Raw genomic sequence first — 7614 nt, 5'->3', positions numbered from 1 at the left:
CGTTACCAAAAATTGAACAGACCTCTCTCTTAGTATTACACCTGCCCTGTTTGCATAGTTCCTCCCATTTATTTGGTGGGAGTTACAGAGACTTGGGTAGAAGAGCCATATTATGAAATTTCACTCCAAGGTCAGGTGCACCTTAGTCCTGAAAGTAACATCCTTGCTTCTTAATACTTTAAAGAGGTCTCATGCAGTGGGCTTGCCCAATACAGTATGTCTTTTGATCTCTTGACTTGTTGCCATAAGCATCAAGGCAAAACTCTTAACTACTTCAATATTTATCGTGGTCCAGTCGTGAAGATTTGAGTCTTCTTTACATTGAATTGTAATCTATACTAATGACTGCAATCCTTGATCTTCATAAGCAAGTGTTTTAAGCCCTCTTTACTTTCAGCAAGCAAGGTTGTGTCATTTGCATATCTCACGTTGTTAGTAAGGCTTCTTCCAATTTTGATGTTACATTCTTCTTCATATAACCCAGCTTCTTTGATGATTTTCTCAGCATTCAAACTTAACAAGTATGGTGAGAGGATTCAACCCTAACACACACCCCTTTCCTGATTTTACACCATGTGTTTTAAACCGTGCAGTATTCCCTTATCCCATTCACACAACTGCCTCTGGATCCATGCACAAGTTCTACCTGGACACTATGAAGTATTTTGGAATTATCATTCTTCTACAGGTTACCCATAGTTTGTTATGATCCCCAGAGTTTAATGCATTGTCATGGTCAATAAAACACAAGTCAACATCTTTCTAGTCTTCTCTGCTTTCAGCTGGGATCAATTTAACATCAACAATGATATCCCTTGTTTCACATCCTCTTCTGTATATTGCCTGAATTTCTGGTAGCTCCTTGTCAAGGTATTGCTGCTACCATTGTTGGTTGATCTTCAGGAAATTTTTACTTACATGTGATATTGATGATATTGTTCTATAATTTGAGCTTTCTGTCAGACCACATTCCTTTGGAATGGGTACAAACATGGATCTCTTCTGATGAGTTGGCTAAGTCGTTTTCTTCCAAACTTCTTGGACTAGATGGATGAGTGCTCCCAGTGCTTCATTAGCTTGGTATTCTATAAATTCCTGGAAACTTGTTTTTAGCTAATTCCTTGGACTACTTCAGTATTATTGGTTCTGGAGCCTATAGGACCTCCTGAAATGGTGGCATGTTGGCGAATTCTTTTTGATATAGAGACTATATATTCTTTCAATCTTCTTTTGATGATTCTTACATTATTCAACATTTGTCCATAGATTCTTTCAATATTGTAACTCAAAACTTGGATTTTTTTTTCAGTTCTATCAGTGTAAGATATATAGAGGTTGTTCTTATTTTTTATTTTCTAACTCGGTGTCTTTGCATATTTCATCATAATATCTTACTTAGTCTTTATAAGCTGCCCTTTGAGATTTTATGTTCAGCCCTTTGACCTACTTATTTATTCCATTTGTCTTAGCAATTACTGTACAATTAATATAAAGTTTCAGAGTCAAGAGACTCTGACATCCACTTTGTGACACCCACAAAGTGATATCTGTTTTGATGTTTACATTCCTCCCTACGTTTTTCATAACCTTTTTATTTCTCCATGAAAAATGTTATTGATGCCCTCTCATAGCTCATCACTTCTTCTGTCATTAGTGTTCAATGAGTTATTCTGTTCTTGAAATGTTTTTTAAATTCATGTGGGATATTCATCGTTGCATTTAGACAACTGTGGACTGTATTAATTTTCTCCCACTTCATCCTGAGTAATTGATGATCTGTTTCACAGTCAGACTTTGGTCTAGTTTTAGCTGCTGTTATTGAGCTTCTCTCTCATCTTTTCTCATACAGCTAATTTGATTTTTGTGTATTCTAACTGGAGAAGTCCACATTTGTAATCACCTTTTGTGCTGTTGAAAAGGGGTATTTGCAGTGAAGAAGTTGCTGGTCTTATAAAATTCCATCATGTGATTTCTAACTCCATTTATATCACCAAGTTAATATTTCCAAAGTACTACTCCTTCTTCCTTGTTTTCAACTTTTGCATTCCAATCTGCAATAATTATGATTGCATGCTTGATTGCATGCTTGATCAATTTCAGACAGAAGACATTTGCAGAATCCTTCAATTTCTATATCACTAATTTTATAGTTGGTGCATAAATTTGAAAAATAATTGCATTAAAGTTGATATTATGTTATCACAGACAGTATTATACTTCAAAATAGATACTTAAATCTCTTTGATGAATATAATGACATTCCTCTTAAGTCTCTTATTTCTGACATCATAAGCCATGTAACTTTCTGATTTTAAAAAAATCACTCTTGGTTCATTAGCTTTGATATATTCACTTTACTTATACACAAGGATAATATAAGAGGCAAAGATCTGTCTTGGTTAGAAGCATAACTAGTGTGCTCCTTAGAAGCATAGATAATGAGACTTTGTCTGTGTACACTTTCGAAAGATCAGGCCCTGGAAAAGGACAAGATGTATGAAAAGTAGAATGGGAGTCAAAACGAGGAAGACCTGTTCACAATATTCACAGGTGAATTCCATCAGTATTTTTGCGACTTTGTTACCCAGACCCACAAAGGAAAAAGTTGCTTGTTGAGAGTTAGAGAATTCGGCTAAATAATTCACTGCCCTAGCAGTTGCATTCTTGTACCTAACTCACCTGCCAGAAAGAATAAATAAATAAAGAATTTTCTATAAAAATTTTAATGAAATGAATGCATTTTCTAGCAACTCCCGACATAATAATTTTAATTTACTTGCAATCATAGCATCAGATAAAAGCTTTGCAAAATGAAGAGCCTAATACACTAATTTTAAAAACACATTCTCTTACTAGAAGAAAGCAATTTTGACAAAAAACACAAAACATATAATTTTGACTAAGGTAAAATGATGAAAGAATATTGTCAAATAATATATTATGTTGCTTTCTAGAATATAGAGAATATAACATCACTATACAGCTGAACTTAAATTTTCTAGAATGTTATTGTTGTTAAGTGTTATTGAATTGATTCAAACATATACTCTATGTACAATGAAATTAAATATTGCCCAGTACTCTGTCATTCTCACATTTGTTTTATACAATCTTCCTAATACCGCAACCCTTTAATATAGTTCCTCATGTTGTGGTGATCCCCCGACCATAAAACTATTTTCGTTGCTACTTCATAACTGTAATTTTGCTACTATTATGAATTGGGCAACCTCTGTGAAAGGGTCATTCGACCCCCAAAGGGGTCGTGACCCACAGGCTGAGAACCGCTGGGTTTATATAAGTTCAATGCTATAGCCATCTAATCAAAGAGAAGTCTTCCTCTTTTTCACTGACCCTCTACTTTACCATGAATAATGTGCTCTTTCAGGGACAGGTCTCTCTTGGTAACATGTCCAAAGTCTACAAGAGCAAGTCTCACCACCCGCTCTTCCTTGAGAGAATTCTGGCCATCTGTCTTCCAAAACACATCTGTTTCTTCTTCTAGAATACCATGGTACTTTCAATATTCTTTTCCAGTACTATAAATTAAATACATCGATTATTTGTAGCTGTCATTTATTGTCCAATTTTTACATGCATATGAAGCAATTAAAAATGCCATGGCTTGAGTAACTCCTTTTTGACATTTTCAATAGGTCTTTTGCTCCAGATTTGCCCAATGCAAATCCTTTAATTTCTAACTGCAGATCCCTTGAGCTTTGATTGTGAATCCAAGTAAGATGACATCCTTGACAGTGTCCTTCTCTTCTCTATTAATCATGATGTTGTCTATTGGTCCAATTTCAGGGTTTCTGCTTGGTTATGTTGAGTTGTAATCCACACTGAAGGATTGAAGTCCTCTTTGAATTTAGCAAGCAAGGTTGTATCATCTTTATATTGCAGGTTGTTAATGAGCCATTGTCTAATCCTGATATTGCATTTTTTTTCTTATATAGTCTAGCTTCTCTGATTATGTGTTCTACATACAGATTGAATAAGGATGTTTGAAGGATACAACCTTAATGTACACCTTTCCTTATTGAAAACCATGAAGTGTCCTCTTGTTCTGTTCCTGCCAATGTCTCTTAGTGTATATCCATGTTCCACATGGGTATAATTAAGTGTTCTGGAATCTTCATTTTTTGTGATGCTGTCTATAGCAGTCAATGATCTACTCTGTTAAATGTCTACACAGCCAATGAAACACAAGTCAACACCTTGCTTGTATTTTTTGTTTTTACCCACGATCCATCTGATGTCAGAAACAATATTCTCATTCCACATCCTCTCCTGAATCCACCTGGAATCCACCTAGAATTTACAAGGCATCCCCCTGTCAATGTAATGCTGGAACCATTTTGTAAATTATATTCAGCAAAATTTTACTTGCACATAATATTCACGAAACTGTTCGATAATTTCTGCATTTTGTGAAAGGGCACAAGTACAGATTTCTTCCTGTGGGTTGGCAAGACAGCTGTCTTCCAAATGACTTGTCACAGACAAGTACGTCCTGAAACTAAGCTCAGCACAAGTTAAAGGAGCCGAGACTTCAAATACCTCCAATGATAAAAAAATAAAGAATCAAGAGTCTAGAACCTCACTAAAAGAGCACATAGAGCATATGGCACACCAATAAACAATCTGAGTCCCGAGAATGGACAAGAAATGATTTCTAATGTTCCTACATTATAATATGTTAAAAGCCTCAACACGAATTATAAAGCACATGGAAATAAAAACGATGACACATTTACAAATCAATATCGTCAAGCATTTTCCATGAGGAAGTACTGACTACAGATTTACGAGGTGAAGTGGGAGTGGGGTACTACAAAAACAAATCGTGACGATGGAGACTAGAGCCTTGTCTGACCTCTGCCTTATTTCAGATTTTCTTATTTGGCTAGCTCAGTGGTTCTCGACCTGGGAGTCACAACCCATTTGGGGGTTGAACAACCCTTTCACAGGGGTCACCCGATTCATAACAGTAGCAAAATTACAGTTATGAAGTAGCAACAAAAATATTTTATGGTTGTGAGGTCACCACAACATGAGAAAGTATATGAAACGGTCGCAGCATTAGGAAGGTTAAGAACCACTGGGCTAGCTGGAGGTTGGCTACGGTCATGAAGTTTTCTGGAAAGGACATGCGAAGTGAAAGTTTTGATTCACAGAAGTTGCCTTTGGTTAATCCTGTCTGAAATGGCAAAAATCAAAGTGATAAATGTAAATTTTGAGTTAAGAGGGCGAAATTACCTCTTGAACGTCTCCTCTGAGACCATGCTGTTTAGTTAAAATGGCTGAGAGAAGGTCAAAATTTCTCACAGAAGGCTTAGCCCTAGTTTGAGATAATGCAGCCAGAGACCTAAGGCCATATTGCATAACAATAGGATAGGATTGAATTTGACTTTTAAGAATTGAGGTTAGGATCTGGCTGTACTAGATTTATACTGTTTTTTGCCTAATGTTATTGATATAATGTGTGGTAGAAATAATTGTTAGGAAGCAGAAATAGAGAGTTTGTATGCCAACTTGCCTTCAGCATTAAATTGAATCATTACATTGGTGTAGGACATACCAGAAGGCTCTGAAAAGATAAGCCCCACCAAGTGCCCAGGACTTTGCATTTGAAGATACTCGTCCAGGGTGCTGTTGACACACTAAAGAAGAAAAATGGAAGCCTTTGGCTTTTTGAATTTCAACCTAGTGATTTGTGCCAAAAACTGGAAAAAAAACTGGAGCCATGAAGGAACTCTCTTCTATAGAACTAAATGTTAAAGGGAGTTCTGCTGGCAGCTGTTTGGGCCTGGTCTGGACCACGCAGCCCCTTCCCCCAGCCTCTCAGAAAGAGGGTGATCTGCTGGACTTTGCAGGCCCCGCCTCCAGCATTCCAAGGAGCTTATCTCTCCAGGCAGGGTCCACACAGCCCCTTCCCCCAGCATTCCTGGAAGCAGGTCTGTGGAAAAACAAGATGATGTATTCACAGACCATATCCTGACTCAAGGCCTTGCAGCTGCAGCACTAAAAGCTCCCTACCCTTTTCAGTACGTATGTCCTTGGCTTGGGCCCTATATAAGTCCCACTGCCTCCACTGCTAGGATAGGTCACTTCCTTGACCTTACTCTTTGGGTTGTGGAATCCGCCCGGGAGTTATTTCTGTGCCTCAGTGAAGCCTTTCTTAACTTCACATTCCTAGTTGAATTCTATCTCTGCTCCATGTCTCCTTTTCACCTCTCAGCAGCCTTAAATGCTTGCGAGGTGACCACCTGGATCCACTTGTTGAGTGGAAGTGGGAGAGATGCCGCAATAGAGAGACAGTCTGAATCTTGTCACTGACACCGGTGGACCTGGTTCACAGGGAATAGAGTAGAAGATAAGAACAGGCTGGCCGGTCTGAAGTTCAAGACCTAGCCAAAGGCGGCTACCGTTGTTGAGAATTTGTGATAGGGCCCATGGTCAAAAGGCAAGGAAGCCAATGGACACACTGGTGAGGCTAAGTGAGGCAGCCCACATTGAGTTGTCCAGAACCTGACCAGATGAGGTTTTTGAGCCTCACCATATGCACCATAAGGTGCATATTGCTGCTGACTCTATTTATGGATGGTCTGTCCTGGTTTGACTTTGCTTATGAATGCAGACTCACGGTCCAGCTACAATGAAGATTCTACGCATCAAAGAACATGTTTGTCTTTTCAGTGTGCTGGGTTGATATAAGTTGGTAGAATAGAAATTGGATACCCAAAATTGGGGAGATAAAGGCATGAAGTGGCTGGCTTACAAACTGTCCTAGGGTGAGGGAACATATTCATAGGGTTATAAGATTATGCTTCACTTTCCTGTTGTTGAGACACTCAGGGAGCTGGAAGAGCCACGTGTTGACCTGAGCCCCCGCTGAGATGCTTCCACTGATATTGGATCCACGGGACTTTTCACCCACTGGCCTGTGATTTTCTTGCATTTGGCATTGTCACATCTGCTACATGAATCTGAAGAAGAATTTATGGACTAGCATCAGACATATGGACTAATATCGGACTTGGGAACTTTCAGAGCTGGGTTGGGATATTTTCTCTGTATACAATTGCTCTTTGATATAAAGATCTTTCTATTACATATATGAGTGTCTCTGGATTGCCTTTTCTAGTCAACCCAGTCTAAGACAGCTTTCAAAGCATTTTGTCCATAGAATCTTTCAATATTGCAGTTCAAGTCTTGAATTTTTTAAGTTCCTTGAGTTTAAGATATACCAAACATATTCGTCTTTTTTGATTTCTAACTCTAGGTCTTTACACATTTCATTATAATATTTTACTTTATCTTCTTGAGCTGCCCACTTTGAAGGAATGTCCTCCCAAAATGACAGAGTGAGAAAATGAGAAGAACTCGCAGGAAAGATGTAAGTAATGAAACCGATATGTTAGTGAATCAAAGGGGCTTGTGAATCAAAGTGGACAGTGAAAGGTTTGAGAAAGATTAGTGAAAAATATTAAATGGAATTGAGTAAAGGGATAGATATACATAAATATAAGGAGGAAGTAGAGTTTGATAAAAATAAGTGTTGGTTCATTGGGCTTGCTGTAGTGCCCTGGCTAAGGAGAGGTAAAGAACACA

Source organism: Echinops telfairi, unplaced genomic scaffold (assembly GCF_000313985.2).
Source record: "Echinops telfairi isolate 266 unplaced genomic scaffold, ASM31398v2 ScPeMD7_5868;HRSCAF=6743_0, whole genome shotgun sequence".
Taxonomy (NCBI): domain Eukaryota; kingdom Metazoa; phylum Chordata; class Mammalia; order Afrosoricida; family Tenrecidae; genus Echinops; species Echinops telfairi.
The sequence above is the reverse complement of the archived record's forward strand: the minus strand, read 5'-3'. Positions refer to the sequence as shown.